Raw genomic sequence first — 21,413 nt, forward strand, 5'->3', positions numbered from 1 at the left:
TATATCTATTTACATGATTATTGACTTTGAACAATCCTTCTGTATCTCTGTCAACGTGGAAAATTTTAGGAAAAACAATTCCAACAAAACAAGTCCCATACCAGTGGTCTGGGAGGTTATAGTAGGCCTTGTCGCCACAAACAAAATAAATCCCAGGAAAAATTGGATCTTTGCCACCTTTGAATCCCCAACCTCCCATAATCTGATAAGTGTCTTCACAATTGCTTGCACCCACAAAATATTTATCAAAAAGTGTATTGTCTCTTCTAATGCAAAGCTTGCCACTAATTGGTTTGTCTATGTGAATTGCAACATTATCAAAAGATTTGCCATTAAGCTTCTCATCCTCTTTTTGCCAGAACTTGGATTTAGTCTGTTTGACTATTTCATTTCTCTTGTAAATTGCCCTTCTTTCCTCAACTAGGTTCAGGAAATTCTTTCCTTCAGCGCTTAGCTTGCAGGTTAGATTATTTTTATAAGCGTACTCATAAGTGAGTTCATTAGTGACAAGGAAAAAATCCCTCATCTGTTTAGCCTTTTTATGTTTATTCAAAGCACTCTCAATTTTTAAATTCGCGAAAATTTCATCAAAATTTGAATAATAATATTCTAAGCGTCCAGTTTGAGAGAACAAACTAGCTAACACACTGCATGTTACACCATATGTAAGAGGAAGCATATTATATGTCACTCCCTCAGAAACAGAAGCAGGTAATTTAACGCACACATAACAATCTTTAGCATCCATTACTTTAACATATTCGCTCAAAAGCCTTGTGAATGTATTGCTTGAAAAATCACTAATAGATTTGTCCTGGTGAATATTAGGTCTGTGATCAATAATTTTACCGGTTGCACTATGTTTGTTTTGACTAACTGAAGCTTTGCTTGTCATGTTGGCTTTGTATAAATCTTTGTTGATTTCAAAAGGAATAACAACAGCTAAAACTAACCAGAGCAGAATTAACATGAGCACACACACCAGAGTCATCTTACAACATTTCTTAAAAATAGAACACTTTGAAGTACTCTGTTCCATGACGTAAGGCATCTTTTGTTAGCTTTGTCTCAAAGGTAAAAAGAAAACAACAATTATTTTAAAATATTAGTTTAAAATTCTAAAACTATACACCCCCCTTTTAAAAGAATTTTTATTTATTTTTTTACCTAACAATATTTCTTCGACCTTATGTCACAAGTATTTCCAGCTAAACAAGATTTCTTCGACCTTGTGTCACCTAACACAATTTCTTCGGCCTTTTGCCAAAAATGAAAATCAAAATCCCCATCTAATAAATCAGTACTTCAATCATTGTCACTAATTTCTTCAATTTCTTCTTCCTCTTGGCTACTGCTGTTTATTTCAATAACAGGTGGAATTATCAAATAAGTCCACTCAGGAGATTTATACTTTTGATTTGGCCTCACAGTTCTTCTTGTTTTTCTAGACACTACCTCTATTTTTCTCCCTTTTTCAGTTGTTTTCTCAAGATCTCTTTGACTACTGATTTCGTTCACCTGCTCCTTAGGTTTTTTAACCAACCTGACTCTCAGTCTTCCACCTGGCCAAAAATCACCTTTTCTCAAAATTTTCCTTTTTGGCTCAGAAATATTTGTTTCTGACTTCCAAGATCTTTTCTTCGCACTTCCGCTTTCACCATCCACGTCACTTTCTCCAGAATCACTGTCTGAAACTTCGATATTTGACACAGGAACTTTTCTAATCGGCAGTCTCACTCCGTTAGGAACTATACTTTGTCTTCCATCACTGGTACTTGGCAATTCGTCTTCTTCCTCCTCTTCAATTGCCTTCAACTTCCCAGTTTCTGGTTCACTGTTCCTTCTTTCAGAGCTTATTTTCTGCTTTTCGATACTCTCCTGGTCAGGAATTTCAATCGATTTAGCTTCTCTGTCTTCAATAGTTTCAGTAGAACTCACTTCATTTGTTTTCTTGACTGATTCTTCTGCTATTTTCTTTCCTAGCAGACTTTCTTCATTTTCAGACTCTATTTCAATGATTTCCAAATCTTTTCTTGTCAACTCTTCATTCACAGGTACCTGTTCCAGATGTCGACCACTCTGTCGATCTTCAGAATCCGTAACTCTCTCACCCTCTACTTCAGAATCTGAATCTTCTGTTGAATCACTCTCCTCATCAGAATTATCAGGAGTAGGCACTGGTATAGTATGACTAGGATGAATCCACCTCTTCAATCCTTTACATTTCACAGCATTTGTAGTGACTAGAATTATCTGCCTAGGTTTCTGCCACCTTGGAACTAGACAATTTCTTCTCCGATGTACTTTTGTCCTGACCCAATCTCCAGGTTTCAGATCATGTGTCTGCACTTTTTTATCTGATTGAACTTCAGTTCCCACCTGATTAGACACAGAAGTTACTATGTCAGACAGTCTTTTACAATACTCCAAAATAGCACTGTCATTAATGCTCAACAATTTGCCTACTGGTACAAAAGCTTGTCTCATGACTCTGCCTATTAAGATTTCGTGAGGACTCAAACCTGTCTTTTTATCAGGTGTACTTCTTAAAGACATTAAAACAAGTGGAAGAGCATCTGTCCACTTGACACCTGTTTCTAGACACATTTTTCCAATCCATAATAATCTTTATTGCGTGATTTAAAAATAAACCATTGCAAGTACAAAACATTTAAAAGGTTCAAGATTGCATTTAGAATGTTGAATTCATTAAAAGTCAGTAGTATGTATAGATGATAACATTTTTCCAATCCTGTTTTTGATGGTTCCATTAATTTGTTCAACTACCCCAGATGCCTTTGGCCTGTATGCACAGTGAATTTTCTGCTCAATGTTTAATGCTTCACAAATTAACTTCAAAAGTTTGTTATCAAAATGGCTTCCTCCATCACTCTCAATAGTGACTGGAAAACCGTACCTTGGGATGATTTCTCTAAGCAGCAGTTTTGCTACTGTAACTGAATCACAATGTCGTGTAGGAAATGCTTCTACCCATCTTGAAAACAAACAAACAATCACAAGAACATATTTCAGGCAATTGTGTAAAGGCATTTCAATGAAATCCATTTGCAACCTGGTAAAAGGTCCACCTTCTCGACCTATTATTCCTGTACCTACAATTGATTTTTTATTTGGGTTCATTTGTTGGCAAGTCAAACACCTCTGACAGAGAGACTCTGCAATCGTTCTAAATTTGGTATTAAACCAAGTCTCTCTAAAAAGTCTGATCATGGAATCTCTTCCAACATGAGCTGGGCCATGATACAATCTGGCCATTTCAGCAATCAAACAATTCGGTAAAACTACTCTGCCATCTTTGTAAGTCCACACACCATCCTCATCACGTGGTCTACATTCTGCTCTTAACCACGTGTCTTTTTCTTCATCATCAGCTTCATTCGGCAAATCCCTGATTTCCTGCCATGTTTCCACTACTGTTGTTAGCATCAATGAATTTGAATCACATTCTTTGCTTTTTTCCCGATTGTATGCACGACAATTTTTAGCACAGAATTTTTCCGTTTCATCTGCATAAGCATTTCCCTTGGTGATATAATCCTCACCTTTTGTGTGTGCTGTACATTTAACCACAGCAATCTCTTTTGGTAATTGTATGGCATCGATCAATCTTTTAATAAAAACTGCATTTTTAATTGGTGATCCCGCTGAAGTTAAATAGCCTCTCTGAGACCAGAGCTGTCCATAATCATGCACAACTCCGTACCCATACTGACTATCAGTTATTATAGTAACTCTTAAATCTTTCGATATTTCACAAGCACGAATTAAAGCAATTAATTCAGCCACTTGTGCTGAACGAATTCCTTCAAGACATGATGCTTCTTCGACGTCTGCAACTGTACAAACTGAGTATGCTGCCTTTAAAACGCCTCCCTCTGTTCTCAGACATGAGCCATCGACAAAGTAGACAAAATCTGATTCAGGCAATGGTACATCCTTAATGTCCTGCCTAGGCTTGGTGCAATATTTCATGACATCCAAGCATTCATTTTCGTCGACGATTTCAGAATCAGGTAGCAATGTTGAAGGATTCAGATTTACACACCTCGCAATCGAGACATTATCTGCTCCCAAAATGTTTTTCTCATACTTAGTTAACCTACTGCTTGTTAAATGTTGGGTTTTACCTCTCGTCAGTAATATTTCAACTGAATGAGGCACGAAAACTTTCACAGGAAATCCCATTATTATTCCCTCACTCTGTTCAAGACTGACACTTGTTGCTGCAACTGCTTTTAAACAACCTGGTAAAGCTTATGCAACAGGATCAAGAACTGCAGAGAAGTATGCAATGGGTTTCTTCAGATTCCCATGTCTTTGAATTAACACAGACAATGCACATCCTTCTCTTTCGCTGCAATATAGTTCAAAATCCTTGTCATAATTTGGCATGCCTAGAGCTGGAGCTTCACATAGGCTTCTTTTTAAATTTTCAAAAGATTCCAATTCTACCTCATTTAAAACAATTGGGTCTTTCACATCTGACTTTGTCAATCTTTGTAGTGGTTTCGCAATTACCGAAAATCCACTAATCCATTGACGACAGTAGCCAACCATTCCTAGGAACATTCTGACCTGTCTTTGTGTTCTTGGCAGTTGCATTGCTTGAATCATTTTAATTCTCTCAACTGTCACCTGTCTTTTTCCTTTTGCAATTCTGTGACCAAGATATTTCACTTCTTGTTTACAAAATTGCAATTTCGCTGGAGACACTTTATGTCCCTCATCTGCCAGATGATTCAGAAGTATTATTGTGTCTGTCACAGAATTTTCTCTTGTTTTAGCAGCAATCAACAAGTCGTCGATATACTGCACCAATGTTGACCTACCAGGTAAATCTAAATCTTCCAAAGATCTTTTCAACAGCTCATTAAAGATAGAAGGACTCTCTGTATACCCTTGACGGATTCTACACCATGCGAGGGTCCTACTCTGAAATCTGAAAGCGAAAAATATCCTGACTCTCTGGATGCAATGGAACAGTAAAGAATGCATTGCAAAGATCAATGACAGTGTACCATTCTGCATCATGTGGAATCTGGTACAAAATAACTGCTGGGTTTGGAACCACAGGACAACATGGGACCACAATCTGATTGATTTTTCTCAAATCCTGAACAATCCTATATGTTCCATTCGATTTTTTGATTCCCATAATTGGTGAATTACAAGGGCTACTCTCGATTTCTTTTAAAACACCTTGTTTAATGAATTTTTCAATCACAGGTATAACTCCCTCAATTGTTTCAGCTTTCATTTTATACTGAGGTATGTTTGGAAATTCTATTCCCTGCTTCAATGTAATTTTGACTGGATCGACATGTTTCATCAGACCCATCTCATTTCCAGTCAAATCCCAAATTTCAGACTTTACTGTTTCTTTGAGCTCTTCTGGTAATTTTTCTTTTTCAAATGTAGGAAACAATGTTGTCTCCTCTGTTTCCATTAACATCATTGTCATCCTGTACAACCCATCTTCCTCCATTGTTTGTAGTTCAACTCCTTCAGGAGAACAATATATTCTACAATTCATCTTGCACAATATATCCCTGCCCAATAGATTTACTGGACTGCTATTACAAACCACAAATCTGTGCTTGTCTTTAAAATTTCCAAGCTCAACTGGTACTGGATCAGTCAGATCCGTTCTGATCTGTTGATTGCTAACTCCGACTACTTGGATGGTTTCCCCAGAGAGAGGTAGGTTTTCAATTTCCACTGATCTAACAGTAGAACGGGTAGCACCAGTGTCCACTAGAAAAGTGATGCCTACATCATTAACTTTCCCATTTACAAATGGACAAGACTGGTCAACCTCAAGAGTGGCTCCAATAACACACTCTTCCCCCTCTCTCGGGCACCGTCAGAAATAATCATCAGAGTCACTTCCCTGTTGCTCTGTCAACAAAAATTGTCCTGAAGCATTCTGTACAATTTGCCTTTGGGTTCTTATTACCTGATCATCTCCTTGAAATCCCACACTTGGATTATATTTGTGGCTTCCTCCACAGTTAGGAAATGGAGGCTGTGGTATTTGACTTTGCTGGTGACACAATTGATTCTGCAGCTGTCGCTGAAGACTCAGATCATTAAGACCGTGTTGCAACTGTAGCTGTCGCTGCAGATCAACATCATTCTGCATCTGTGGATTTAACAATGGACTTTTTAAATTTCTGGGTGGTTTCCTACACTCGTCTCTCCAGTGTCCAAGCTCACCACAATTAAAACAAGGCAATTTCTGTTTTAATTCCTCAATTTTTGGATTAAATTTTCTATTAACATTAAATTTAAATTTTCCTTGACCTTGATTTGAATTTTGAGTTTGAACGAAATTTGTGTTTTTATTTCCAAGACTAGCAATCTGTTGCTCAGCTACTTTTACCTGAGCCCGCATCGCCTTCTCCTTGAGCTTTTTCTGCTTCACTTCTAACTCATCACTGCAGTATTTTGCTTTTCTCAAAATGTCATCAACAGAAAGTGATTGCCATCCGACAATACTATTTCTAATCATTTCTCCAACCTCTGGTCTAAGACCATAGACAAATCTGTAAATGAAATGGCTCATATCCTTTTCATCCAGTTTCTCATATCCACTATACTGTTTAAAAACTAACAGTAACCTTTCGTAGAATGAATGAACTGATTCTTTCGGTTCCTGATTTGTTCTGTCTATTTTAACCCAGTCAACCTCTTTTGGTGGAATTTTTAGTTTTAGCCAGTAAATGACTTTTCCGTAAAAATCCATTACAATAGGAGCTGGAGCACCTGTTTCTTTGACTCGCTCTGGTTCTTCTTTTGGCTAACTTATTGCTATTTTGCATTCTGTCCAGAGATCTGATGGGACAACAATGTCAAAAAATCCATCCAGATCAATCCACAGAACTTTTGAGACTTTAATAAATCTGTCTACCTGTCTGTACCACTCAACAGGCTTCTCTCTCAATCTCGGAAAGTCATTGGTAAACAACAGAATGTCCTGTCTTGACTAAGGGACATGAACGTACCCACCACCTGCAATCTCTCTCATTGGAAACTGTTTGGATAATCTTTCTAATTTTTCATCTTCCTTTCTTTTTGTCCATTTTACTCTCCATTTACTTAACTCTCCCAATTTCTTAATGTAAACAATCAAATCTTTTATGTGCATTATTCTTCCCATCGAGTTAAAATTTTCAATGTCTTTTTCTGTAAAATCTAATCTGTAATGTTTTGCAAAATTCTTTTGCCTGCTCAAATCAATTTCAAGTTCTGCTGCCAGTTCTTCTAACTGATCATATTTGTTTTTTGTTTTCCACTGGATACTCTTGCAAATGAACAGGAGTTCATCATCACGGTAAAATTTTAAACTGTCAGGACCAATTGTACCAATTATTAATTCCTCCAAATTTGCTTTTAATTTTGCGACATCAAGTTTAGAATTTGACTTTCTACCGAGACCACTTTACTCGGTGTGTCTGAGACCATCAGAAGACAGGTGGACTGCGGGGAGACTGTGGTACTCATTCTGTTAGATTTGAGTGCCGCGTTTGACACCGTCTCCCATTCCATCCTGCTGTCCACCCTGAAATCTGTGGGTATTGATGGTGCCGCCCTGGCCTGGATTGCTAGTTTTCTTTCTAATCGTACTTTTCAAGTCTTTTCTTCCTCGTCTGCCTCCTCCATCTTTTCCTCCCCTCACGGTGTGCCCCAGGGGTCTATTCTCAGCCCTCTTTTTTTCAATCTCTACGTGAGACCTCTTGCTTTTCTGGCAGAGCAAGCAGGCCTCACAATCTATTCTTACGCAGACGACACACAAATCGTCTATTCGCTATCCACCAATAAACATCTCCCTACGTCCTCCTTACAGTCCGGGCTGGAGCAAATTGCCAACTGGATGCACAGCCATAAATTAAAATTGAATGGCGACAAAACTGAGTTACTTCTATTCGGCCCTCTCACTTCGCTTTGGGGCCCTCAACATTGGCCTCATCAGATGGGTCCCACTCCTACCCCTTCAGCCTCAGTTCGCAACCTCGGGGTCACTTTTGACAACCAGCTGTCTTTTAAGCAACATGTGGTAAAAGTCTCTGCCACCTGTACTACCATCTTAAGGTGGCTGAGAAAAATCAGGTGGATGCTTCCAGCTGATACCCTGAGGATAGTGGTCCAGGCCCTTGTCACCTCACGCTTGGACTACGGGAACATTCTGCTTCTGGGTGCTTGTAAAGAGGTAACAAAGAAATTTCAGGTGGTCCAGAATATGGCAGTCCGCCTTCTTTGTAACTTGCCTGCCAGGTCATCGGCTTCTATCCATCTGCGCAAGCTGCATTGGTTGCGCATTGAGAGCTGAGTAAAATTTAAAGCTCTCTGCATAATGCACCATATTAAAATGGGTAAAGCTCCTAAATATCTATCTTCCTTAGTCCAGCAGTATGTTCCGTCCCGTACACTGAGATCCTCTACACAAAACAAGTTTCTGACCCCGCGGGTCAACAGAGCTAAAATGGGCGGCCGCTCGTTTGCTCTATTGGCACCCTCTCTATGGAATTCCATGCCCCAGTCCCTGCGATCTGAAATATGTTACTTGACATTCCGCAAGGGAATAAAGAAAGACCTGGCTTTTTAATACTTAATTTTGTATCCTGATTCCCTCTTAACTCACTCATTCTCTGTTTTTCTTTAGCGCCGGGAAACCTCCGGGTAGCTGTGCGCTCAATAAATGTAATTATAATAATAATAATAATAGTGTCAGAAGTTTCAGCATCAGATTCTGCACCCATCGGTGATTTGGTGATTTGGAAAATGAACCCTCATTAAAAGTCAGATCAGGCATTCTTGTTTTTGCAGAATTAATTTCAGATATATCTGAGTAAAATTTTTCAGCAACCTTTTGAATTTCTGCATTTAAAGGAATTGTTAAACCTGGCTTGTTAATTTCTTTTTGTTCAAAAACAGGCTGAACAGGTCCAATCGTTACTGGAACCGTCACAGCTTCCATGCCTTTTGTTATTTGCCGAATTAATTCTTCTTTTGATCGTAAATATTCAGAAGAATTTCCAACTTCTTCATCTCTAACTTCTCTTACATAGTTTTTTGGAGCTTCCCTTTCTCTTGGAATTAACGAAAAATGTCTACCTCCAATACAGACATCAGCATTTGTTCCAGTTTCCAATTTTTCTGGAGTTTCAAAAGATTCAGAAATATTTGGATACATTTTTGGAGTTTCATCAATCGGAGGTGCACTCGGTGTGGTCTCTGTAGAAACCATCGGAGTAGACCATGATCTAGGAGGTCTCAAAGGCTCATTTCTTTTATTAGAAGTAAAAATTTCTTCTAAAACTGTATCTTCAGTTTCACTTTCTACAAGGACATTATTTTTCTTTTCAGTTCTTTTTCCACCAGGAGAACCCAAAACCATTTCTCTAATTAAGTAGAGTCCATCACTCATGCTTCCCTGTCTCCACATTCGCATCCTATCTTCATGCATTTCCCTTCTATAACTTGGTATTTTAGGAGGTCTTTTAATACCACTTGCTTCTCTCTGTAATTGAAACATCTCATCCTCCCACTCCACTAATGCTTCAAATTGAGTAGGTCTCGGCTTTGGAACAAGAGCACTCATCTTCTCTCTCAAATTTCTTAAAACTTTTACATTAAATGAACCATCGTCAGGCCAAGCCAAAACACCATCGTCTTTAGTGTAGTGTTTCCAAATATCAAACCACAAAACAGTATGATAACCATATTCACCTTCCATATACGCTGCAGGTGTTTTGTATTTATGAAGTAATTTACCACCTCGCTTTTCAATTTTCTTGTCAGGTGAAATAAAAATTTTAAGTTTCTGAAGCATCGTTTGCTTTTTCTCAACATGTTTAAAATGATAACTCATTTTTAAAAGTCAAATTTAATTAATAAAATGTTCGTAAAATATTTCCGGGATGGTCCGCAAAACCAGCCAATCCGTGCGCGAAACACACCAACAGACCAATCAGGGTTGAGCTACGTCACCACCTTGCTCACCCAATAGAAATGGAGTTTTTCCGAAGAGCCAATCAGCTTACAGCTCGTCAGAGATGCGATGACCAATCAGAACACAGCTCGTGACGTATATCGCCCAATCACAGCGCGGCTCTTGTGACGTACACAGCAGCTGCGGTTTCTCGCGTCTCACCCTTAGCACTCACCCCTCCTTTACAAAATCTTTTCACAGCGCCATTTTGAGAGCACCTTTTTCCGGTGAAATTTTAATTTTTAACAACGACAAGAAAGACTCATCTGTCTGTTTCTCTAATAAGTGACAGAATTTCAATCGCACAAGAAATTATTTGAGTGGAATAGACGACGCTATTCTCACAGAATATACATTCGCTGATAAAGTAATCTCTTTTATTCTACCCTTCAAGCAAGTAATCTATGAACTTGTTTCCCCCTAGAATGCACAACTAAGTGACTATTCAAAAGTTCGACTTGAACATAATTACAAAACAGTCACGCACTTTCAAACGGAAAAGACCCTAAAAATCAAACACACATGAAATCCGTACGGGACTCTCACCTGTTTATAGATATCATGCACCGTTAGTAGAATAAACGACGTTATCCATACAGGACTTTCACCTGTCTATAGATATAAACCATGTATCCCTACAGGACTTTCACCTGTCTATAGATACTCATATACCGAAGTTATCCTACCCTTCACTCAAGCTCGAATATATACTAATACTTTTATCACAGAGAGTTTTATAACAGGCTCATTGTCCCTATACTCATGCTGTTCAAATTTCTTAGACAATCCTCACTATACAACATACACACCTAGCCCTAACTTGTGTTGCACGACCACAACACTTGTGATACACGACGATATCACTACTCTGAAACAGATCAAATGTACTGTGTGACTACCTTCTCATCACACTATTTGTACCGGTACAACTCACATATAGCACGATAACGAACTCAACATACGTTAAACATCGATCCTATATCTATACCATAACGCTTTGGTTACCTTAGCAACCATCAAAATCTGCTACCAGAAGAATTGATCCAGCGGCCTATAGAAAATATGCCATAAACTACGCTACCTAACTTCACAACCTACTTCAAATTTCACTACTCAAACCCATGGACCCATTAATCAAACATGACATATTTTGACCAACTGAATCAGGTGGCCTAATTAAACTTATATACAACTTATATACATTTATATACAACCGCGGTAAAAGATGACATCATTTGAATAAACTCTAACTATTTAGTAGGTCACCATGGCGATGGCATCTAGCTAACAGTAACCTGCACTTCCGAATAATCAAGACCAGCTTGTTTCAAAAGTAAGATTTTATTAGCTATTTATTTGAATCATGAGAATATAATTTTATTAATGCATTTTTATTAGAATCATGGTAAGCATATTTGAAAACATCATTGAATAATTCAGAATAAAAGCAAATGGATTATAAGTTTAGCATTCTCAAAACCTAAGTCCCTAACTAAGCTGAATAAATGGAAAAAAGGTAAAGTCTTTGAGGGCTCTTACGTGCTCCAAGAAAGTCCGTCAGCACGACACCCTCATCCGAAGGTTAGAAAGCAGCAGCGTGACCCATCCACGGGGCATGGATCTTTATACCTTTCTGCGCTAGCTAATCTAAGTAAAAGTAAAACTTTCTGCAAAAGTCGATGTCCTATTGGTCCGTGAGTGACAAGTGACATGTCACCCCATATTCCAAACTCTCAATTTCATCATGCTCTTTAGGACCATTGTCTTTACTGTACGTGCTCCGAGGCTTCCTCTGTTTGCAACAAATTTATAACAATTTTCACTGGTTTCATTTCACTTCCTCGGATGCCAAGTTATCAAATGTTCCTTTTGCCGGTTTCTGGCCTTGGCCACGTCCGACTAGAAAACAGTCAGAACTTCTTCATTGTTAAACGAATGTAACTTTTAGTGGAAAACTTTGGAAATGACATCTCATGCTCCGTGCAGAAATTAAATTCATCTTTTCAGTTAGCTCGAGTAATCTAGGCCCAAAAGCAACCACTTTGATTTTTCTATTATATAAACAAACACAAGAAAAGAATTAATGAAAGAAATATTATTCATTCTGTTTCCACCCTTTGTTTACTAATTAATTAACCAACCCATCCATTAGTCTAATGTTACCTAGCAAAAAGCGAACAAATAAAGCAGCATTTTATATCTACTAGTCTTCATATAATCCACGAAATCCTTAATGCACCTATAGAGAATAGAGTGACACCACATAGGCAAGGAAAGCAAAATAAGCACATGCCACTTTTAAGTTCAGCTGCAGTTAGTAATGACACGACAAAAAAACCGACAAATTAATTTATTATTTTTGCACGAACAAAAAGAGGCATCAGAAATGAACATTTATGAGCACATATGTTATTATCCCCATGTGTAAAAGTTTAATCTAGGTTGTATTAATACAAAAACATCACAAATCATTAATAGGATTATTTTATATTATGGAAGTGTGACTTCACGAGTTTGAATAAAAAGTTATTCTCTATCTCGCTCCATCACTATCTAACAATTAAAAGGAAGGACGCCAGTGGGGAGGGATTTTAAAACACTCTGTGGCCAGGTTACTTCCATACAGTGTTTGCCAATGCAGTCTGCAGTGATGAGGCACAAGGGGGCACCACTCAGCCGCCTTCGGGCTCAGGCAAGGGGAATGGAGTCCCCTCCCTAAAAATAGTAGGGGAATCCGCGTCCCCTGCTTATGGGCAGTACTTGAAATGTAAAAGTAGAAGTGCAGGCACTAACTATCGCCGAGCCTCTCGGCTTCTGGAAGTGTCCGCAACCTGCCTGTGCACCTGCACAGAGAAGTGCAGGTACTCTCTCTCTCAAATTAAGACAGTGTTGACATGTAACAGACCTCGTAATTAATAAATAAATAAGTGAGTAAGTGTAGGACTTAATTGCCTGACAGTACCTGCCCACTTAAAGCACCAAAAGCACTACTAACCTATTTTGTGGCTCGTCTCCTGACTAGGATTGGCCCACACAGTTTTCAAAGGGCCAAGTAGATAAACTAACAGATGAAGATATTAAAAGCTTTGTAGCAGTTTACTCAGTCCCTGTTGGCAATCCAAGTTCCGTTTTAAAACACCACGAACAACGCACGGAGTATGAGCGGTCCAGATGCACCTTGGGAGGCTTGAACAAAGCACATCATTTACTCATCACCAGCAGAGATGGGGCGTGGCGGCCCCGGTGGGGTCCCGGGAGACATTACAATTATGACTTAGCTCAAATTTGAAGAAGGAAAAGTTGACAGTGTCAGAGCTGGCGGCAGCGCAACATCACCCCCGTGATTGAACGAGTGATGGGAGGGGTGAGGCGCAGGCCAGACCCCGTCTGCTGGGACAGCAGATTGGAAGCACTGTCAGGAGGAGATGAGGGAAGAGAGGAGAAGAAAGACAGATGAAGTGGGGAGGGGGGGGCAGACTGCGGAGGAGGGAGATTGTAGAATACAACAGAGATGCAGTGGGAACAAGAGTGAGACTGTACAGCGCTTAAGGAAAATAGGGAGAGACTCGAAAGAAAATGAGAAATGGAAAAAAGAAAAAGAGAGAAGAGAATAGAATAGAATAGAATAAGCCAATAGCAAAGGAGAATAGGAAGCTAAACGGGAGGACACAAGCGCGGCCCCGCGGCCGCGAACGTTAATTGTGAGAGGGGGAGCAGGAGGTGAGCCCGTGAGTGGTGCGCACGCTGGGGAGAGCAGTCTGCTGTTTTTCAAAGCACATTCACCTGCTTGCAGAGTGCCCCTGCATGCTCCTATAAGGTGTATGCCGCCACAAGCACGAGTATGTGCTTTGAAAAACAGCACAACGACGGCTAAAGGTCTCCTAAGCGGCGCATGTGCGCTGCATAGGCGAGACCTAAAAATAGGGCACTCTACATATTAAGGTTAGTGTGCCCTCACAGTGAAATAAAAGCCAAAACTATTTCGCCATGTAGGTCAGACTACACTTTTTAGGCCTAGACGAAATTAAAATCTTTATTTTCCAACTTGGTTTAGTAAAGGGCTACAACAATGCTTCTAAGAGGTTTCCTGCTTAGTTTTCAAAATCTGACTTATTGAGGAAATCAGATTTTTAATAACAGAAACAAAAAAGTAACTTTGTAGTTATGTACTATTGTATGATGCTGAACTGCTATAAAACCATTTCTGCTACCTGTCACACCTCCAGAACTGGGACACACATCCTGGGCTGGGAGAGTTAACAACTCTGCCTCACAGGACAATGGTTTGCCTGTGGGCCCAGGAAAGACTAATAGGTGTTAACTGCTGACCACTTAGCAGGGATTAGCTATCAGTGAGTGGACAGGAACAGTTGACAGAAGAAAGGACATATTTTGCACCAACTCATTGGAACTGTCAAAAACATTTTCAATCTCAACCAGTACAAAACCTAAGCAACTGATAAATGTGTTGCTATCCGCTTGAGCCACTAGGTCCTCAAGTAATTTGAATGTGTTGATTCCAGCACAGCAGGTGCCACATTTCCAAATGTCTACATCATAATAGTAACTTGTGTTTGTAGCATTGGTCATGAAACTGCAGGTATTTAATACATGACTGAAAGAAAAATGATACAATGCAATGGTTAGATATGGCAGTATTTCCAAACCACTTTACATAGGTGCATATGTTGGGTAATATATCATGTACTGATTAGTATTACTGTTGGTGGTTGTTGTAATAAGTTTGCGTTATCAAGAGAGAAAGAGAGGACCAGAAAGCTAGTCCTTATCCCCGGGGTTATATATGATTTAATCAAAAGGAGACTAGCTCATGTATTACGAAATTTACAAAAAGTAAAAGACTCGAGTATGTTTTGTCATGGGGTGGGAACACCTGGTGAGTGTGTTCATGAAGCCCTCACCCACCAACCTAGTTGGTGGCATGCTTCATCATCGGGCCCACCCATTGACACCTAGCGTGTCCCGGGTGTGCTTCAACGCCTGATTACAGCGGAGCAGGTATGTTGCTGAGTGTGCAGTGAAGAGGGTTATGAAAGTGATGTTAAAACGGCATGGCGGGGGTCCCAGTACCCAAGGGTAAATTAAACTTTAATACCTGGGCCTCCGTCAGCGGTTAAAAATAAGGCTGTTGGGGGCGTGGCCAGGCGCCGATGGAAATGGCCGCCTGAATCCCTAGCTCCGCCGGGACCGTCAGTGTCCCCTTGAAAATCCGCACTAAATCCTGGCTGGGAGGCTTCTCGAAGACGGCCCCCAGCTCCCTCAGGTGCGGTGACTCCTCGGTGAGATCTCCGGCCTGAACGGACCCTCGGAGGCCCCGGAATCCGACCACGACTGATAGCGGCGACCAGACGTTCCACCCCTGGAGCCCGCATACGGCCGAGTCGGCCACTCGGGGTCCCGGACTGCGGCCTGCTGTGAGGCGCGAAGGCGGGGGGCGTGGCCTCAGCATCAGCGCGAAAATGCCGGAACGCCAGAGACGTGTGGCGGGGTGCCCAGCGAGGCTTTTTGAACACGGGAGACCCGGGTCCTCTGCTGCTCGTCTACCCAAGCGGTAAGAGGGTCTGCCGCGCAAAGCGTGTCTACCGCCGGGGCTGGGGTGAGATTGCCCGGCCTGTGCTGCTCCCAGCCTTCCACAGACTAGCTGCCCTTCACTGCTGCATACAGGTGGCCCTGTGAGCCGGACACGTCCCATGGCTGTGGAGGAGGCTGGCCCCGGGAGACATTGACGGCAGGAGGACCGGTTGGAGGCAATAACGGACCTGGGAGGCATCTGATCGCAACGTGCACTCCCTGACACACCCCTGGAAGTGGGCCCCGCACTACTATAGCGCCTGGACGGCGGCTGCTGTGAATCAGAGTCTCTGTCATTGCCTGAGATCGGCTGGAGCGGGGTGTGGACCAGACCTGGCGGCAGTCAGGAAGAGGGTGGGCGACGTACCATCGGACCCCAGAGGCACCAGGTCAATCATGAAGCCTAAAGGAGGTGCGGTGTCCTAATCGAATAAACTGGACCAATATACTGTGCCTAAGAACCAGACACAGCCTGGGGGAGAGACGAAGGATGTCGGGGGGAAGGCGGAACCCTCTCTAACGTCCTTCATGGGCGAGATCCAGACACTTGGCACTAACCTAGAAACAAAGATGGACAGGATCACCATCGAGGTGAATCTGCTCCGTACCGACTTGGGGAAGACCGCGGACCGCTCGAAAGCCAATGAGGTGGACATTAAGGCCCTCCAGGACTCGGAGAAGAAGCTCGCAAGCAGGGTCGACGAGCTGGTCCACCAGCACCGACAGATGGCACTGCGGCTCGATGATCAGGAAGGCAGGGCTCGAAGGAGCAACATACGCGTGGTGGGCGTGGAGGAAGACCTGGAGGGTGACAGTATGGAGCTTTTCCTCGAGGACCTGATACTCCATCACCTTAAGCCTAAGAGACTTTCCAAGATTTTCACTATAGAGAGAGCCCACCGGGCTCCGATTCCCAAGCCTAAGCCTGGAGCCCCACCGCGAACAATTATCGCCAAAATCCTTAACTACCGTGACCGAGATGCGATACTACAGGCTGCCAGGCAACACGGTGATCTACAATACGAGGGGTCCACGGTGCGGTTTTTCCCTGACTTCACGCTGCAAGTGCAACAAGAACGGCAGTCCTTCCAGGGGGTCAAGGCGGCGCTCCGAGACCATGGAGTTCGGTACATGATGTTCTTTCCCGCAAAATTAAAAGTTCTGCACGATGGCCGGTCCCATTTCTTTACCTCGCCAGCAGCAGTACAGGACTGGATCGACGCAAAGTTGGCTGTGGCCCGCCCTCTCCAAAATGGCGGACAGTGGAGAGACAATGGACAACCATCTCCGGGATCGGCGACGGGAGGAGCTGAGGCGGGGGGGCAAAGTCAACGATCCTGGCGCTCAAGATCTAACAGTCCCCGTTGGGACTCACCCGGAGAAAACACAGCGCGATGAAACGACGCACACAGGACTTGGAAGAAGCCGGACAGTAATGTATATAAGTGTGCTTGTTTGTATGCCTGGGTGCTCCGAAGGGGCGGAATGGGGCCTGCCCGGGGATCTAGGGCCGAGCTTCCTTTTTGTGCTTGCACACCCAAGGCCTGAGGGACTGAAGGACCTGGGACACTGCCGGGGGCGGCCGGGACGGAGCTGGCCACGTGTACCCCGAGTTAGAAGATCCTCGGTTTTTACCGGGGTAGGGTTGGGCGACAGGCGCTCTGCTAATTGGGGTGGTGGGTAGTTTGAAACCCACAGAGCAGGGGGCAGGGAGGGGGGGGCTTTGTTTTTGCAGAGGCGGGCGGGATGGTTGGGGTCCAGGCAGGGAGGAGATCAAGGGAACTCTCGAATATGCATATTACTGTCTGCACTGTTAGAGCATGTTGGGGGGGTTCCGGGATGGGCGGTGACCACTGGGGGGGATCCGGGGAGGGACGGGGAGTTGGGGGTTTGTTATGGTCGTACGAAGTGATTATCTATGATGTCATTTATGGTTCAGTGGTGCGAAGTAGACATGGTTTACAAAGCAATGGTTATGGCTAGGCAATGGGAAAAGAGCTTGAGAATCATGAGCTGGAATGTGAATGGACTTGGGGACAGACTCAAGCGCACTATAGTCCTTCAACTCATTAAACGACACCAACCGGACATAGTAATGTTGCAAGAAACTCACCTACTTGGTAACACATGTCACGCCCTCAACAGGTGGGGCTATACTCTAGCCTCGCACTCTGGCTTCACCTCAGGTTCCAGGGGGGTGGGGATACTATTGCGCCGTTCGCTGCCCTTCCACATTGATAGTACTAAAGCAGACCCACAAGGCCGCTTCACGGTGGTCACAGGACGATGGGAGGGGTTCACGCTTAACCTGCTTTCGACATACATCCCGCCGGGCCTGCAGGCTCCTGCCTTTGCAGACTTGGGCAACTTACTGCTCTCCCTTCCTGAAGGTCAGTTAGTCCTGGGCGGGGATTTCAATTCCGTAGTGTCAGGACTCCTGGATAGGCAGCCCCCCAGGGACCTTCTCCAAGGGCAACGATGGTTAGCTGACTTTCTCGAGGCCTTTGGACTCACCGACGTTTGGCGTCACCTTCATCCCACAAATAGCCAATTCACCTTCTTCTCAGGGCCACATCATACCTTCTCACGACTTGACTACATCCTCACCGTCATGCAGCACCACACTACAATACGGGAGGCCACACTCTTGACCAGGTGCATTTCGGACCATTCGCCAGTTACCACGCACATAACGTTCGGCACCAGGAGGGAGGGGTGTGTAGCACCAATAAACCCCTGGCACCTTAAAAACGAGGAAACGCGGGGGAAACTTGACACCTCCATCTCACACTACTTTGAAGACAATTTGGGATCGGTTGACTCCCCCGTCACGGTATGGGAGGCATTTAAAACGGTGGTAAGAGGGGAGGCGCTTTCCGCCATCGCAGGTAAAAGACGGGAACGGCGCTGCCAGGTCACTACAGTTGAGGCGGACCTTGCTATGCTGGAGGCTGAGGCACTCGTAAAAGGGGCTGGGATGGTTAGGCATAAGTGGCAGGTCAAATTGGCAGAATACAGAGAGCTGGTCTCCCTGGAGGCCCAGACGGTGGCTGGACATAGACTGGGTAGGTTGTACGATCAGGGCGACAAAGCTGGAAAGCTCATCGCCTGGTTGGATAAAAAACAGCTAGCCAAGAAGGTAGTACCATTAATTCATACGCAATCCGGAGCGATTCTCACAGAGCCTCGAGATATAGTGGATGAGTTTGCTAGACACTATAAACAGGTCTACACGAGGGTTTCTGACCGCCCGGAGGAAGACTCTATTGCCCTCCTTGCTGATATCCAAATGCAGTGTCTATCTGATGATGATCATGAGACCATTGATAGCCCACTCACAGAGGCCGAAATACGGCGCGCGATAACGGAACTCCGGCCTGGGAAAGCATTGGGTCCCAACGGCCTCCCGATAGAATTGTACAAGCTTAAACCAGATACTATCAGTAAGCACCTTAAAGCCATGTTTGAGACAAGCAGAGAGGAGGGAATACTGCCGCGTGACCAGCGAATTGCCACTATAGTGGCGATCCCAAAGGAGGGAAAACCGGTTGAGCACTGTGCCTCATATAGGCCGATTTCACTCCTCAACGCTGAGCCCAAAATACTGGCAAAGGCACTTGCCAACAGACTCAAACCAGTACTGAGTACGCTGGTACATCCTGACCAGTCCGGCTTTATGCCACACCGGAATACGGCCCTCAATATCCGACGCCTCCACGGGGTGCTTGGCCAGCGCCATAGACTGACGGAGGACGCGGTGGTGGTCTCCCTGGATGCCACTATGGAGTTTGACACCCTAGAATGGCCATACATGTTCGCTGTCCTGCGTAAGCTGGGCTTCGGACCCCGATTCATGTCGTGGATTCGTCTCCTTTATTCGGAACCGCTGGCGCAGGTCCTAGTGAATAATAAGGTATCGGAGATCTTCACTTTAGAACGGGGTACTAGGCATGGCTGCCCCCTTTCTCCTCTCCTGTTCGCCCTCTCCCTCGAACCATTGGCTGCCTGGATCAGACAGGACGTTTACCTTCGCGGAATAGAGTGGGCGGAGGGATGGGTAGATAAAATATCCCTATACGCTGACGACATTCTTTTATACCTCTCCAAGCCGCGACGTTCGATCATTGCTGCACTTGACATCCTCGATAGCTTTGGTCGTAATTCCGGCTTCAAAGTCAACTGGAGCAAATCCTATCTCTATGTCCTCAGAGGGGGGACCCCGAAGCTTCCTGACACTTGTCCAATCACAGTTGTAGAGGAAGGCTTCAGGTACCTGGGAGTGTTCATCTCCACGGACAAAGCCTTATCCTACGAGCGCAACCTACTGCCTCCCCTTCGGCGTCTCCAACGAGAGGCCAAGTCCTGGCAAGGTCTGCCGTTGTCGCTGCTAGGCCGGGCTGCCTTATTCAAAATGATGGCGCTGCCTAGGTTCCTATACGTCCTCCAAAACTACCCTGACCTGGTGCCCGACGCCTACTTCACAGCGATAGAAGCCGCTCAGCGTACCCTCCTCTGGGCGGGCGCCCCCCGTATTGCCTTGCAAAAACTCACACTGGGGTGGTACGACGGAGGCATAGCCCTACCCGACATCCGTAAGTACTACTGGGCGGCCCATCTCTCAGCGATTAATCAGGGGACCTACGGGGATGGCAATGATCCAGCCTATGGGAGGGACAGATGGCAGCTCCCGGGGGGTAACTATGAAATCGCACTCTACTCCAAAATGGGTAAACATCAATTCACTGGCCCTACACAGCATTCGGTACAGATATGGCACATAGCCCAGAAAAAACTTGGCTGGTCCGGGGTCCTCACCATGGCCACGCCGCTCTGGGCCTCTGGCACGTTAGGCAATCTGGGTCGTTCTAAAGGGTTCCGGAATTGGGACTTGATCGGGATCTCCCAAATTAAAGACGTCTGGGGCCCTAAAGGTGTCCACACATTTGATCACATGCAGGCAACGTACGAGCTGGCGCACACCGAATACTTTCGATACCTACAGTTGCGACACTCACTTCAGACAAACATTCCGCCAGACACTACACTGCCTTTATGCTCGCCTCTTGAAGACAGGCTGTTAGATGGCCTCATCCCAGAACATGCTATATCCCTCACGTACAAAAAATTACTTAATAACTCCCCCAACCTACTCCTTCCTTTAAAAGAGAAGTGGGCGGCAGATGGACTAGAAATTGATGAGGAGGAGTGGACCTATGCTCTGGCATCTCCCCGTGAGGTGGCAATATCAGCCCGATTGCGCTTAATTCAACTGAAGATACTTCACAGAATTTATATTTCAGGTGCAAGGTTGCAGAGAATGGGAGGTGAAGGGGACGGACTCTGCAGAAGGAGTTGTGGGGCGGAGAGTACTTTCTTTCATATCCTTTGGGGGTGTCAAAAAGTGCAACAGTACTGGGGGAGAGTGGTACGCTGCATGCAAGAGGTGTGGGAGGTAGAAATACGGCTGGAGGCCAAGAGATGTCTGCTCAACATTTGGGGACCAACGGACCTGTCACATAAAGGGAGGCTTTGGGTCACGCTTGGGCTGATGGTGGCTAAACGCAACATTGCTCGGCTGTGGGGTGATCCCAACCCACCGAAACTGAGAGACTGGAAATGTGACATGGACTGGTGCATGCTGCAGGAGAAGACGGTGTATGTCTCATGAGGCTGACCTCACAAATGGGTGGAAATATAGTCCAGGTGGAACGACTACAGGGGAAACATCTGTGAGCCCCCGCTGACCACACAGTCTAGCTCACTGGAAATGTAGGGCAGCCCATGGCAGCCAGATTCCTAGCACTCGTTC

General features: G+C 44.1%; 1 protein-coding gene across 4 annotated transcripts in view; it reads left to right on the plus strand.

The window, feature by feature from the left end:
• Positions 1 to 21,413, plus strand: part of LOC144767950 (cell adhesion molecule CEACAM5-like) — a 400,000-nt gene that overhangs the window by 198,971 nt on the left and 179,616 nt on the right. The window lies entirely within an intron of this gene.

This window comes from Lissotriton helveticus, chromosome 7 (genome assembly GCF_964261635.1).
Source record: "Lissotriton helveticus chromosome 7, aLisHel1.1, whole genome shotgun sequence".
Classification (NCBI taxonomy): Eukaryota; Metazoa; Chordata; class Amphibia; order Caudata; family Salamandridae; genus Lissotriton; species Lissotriton helveticus.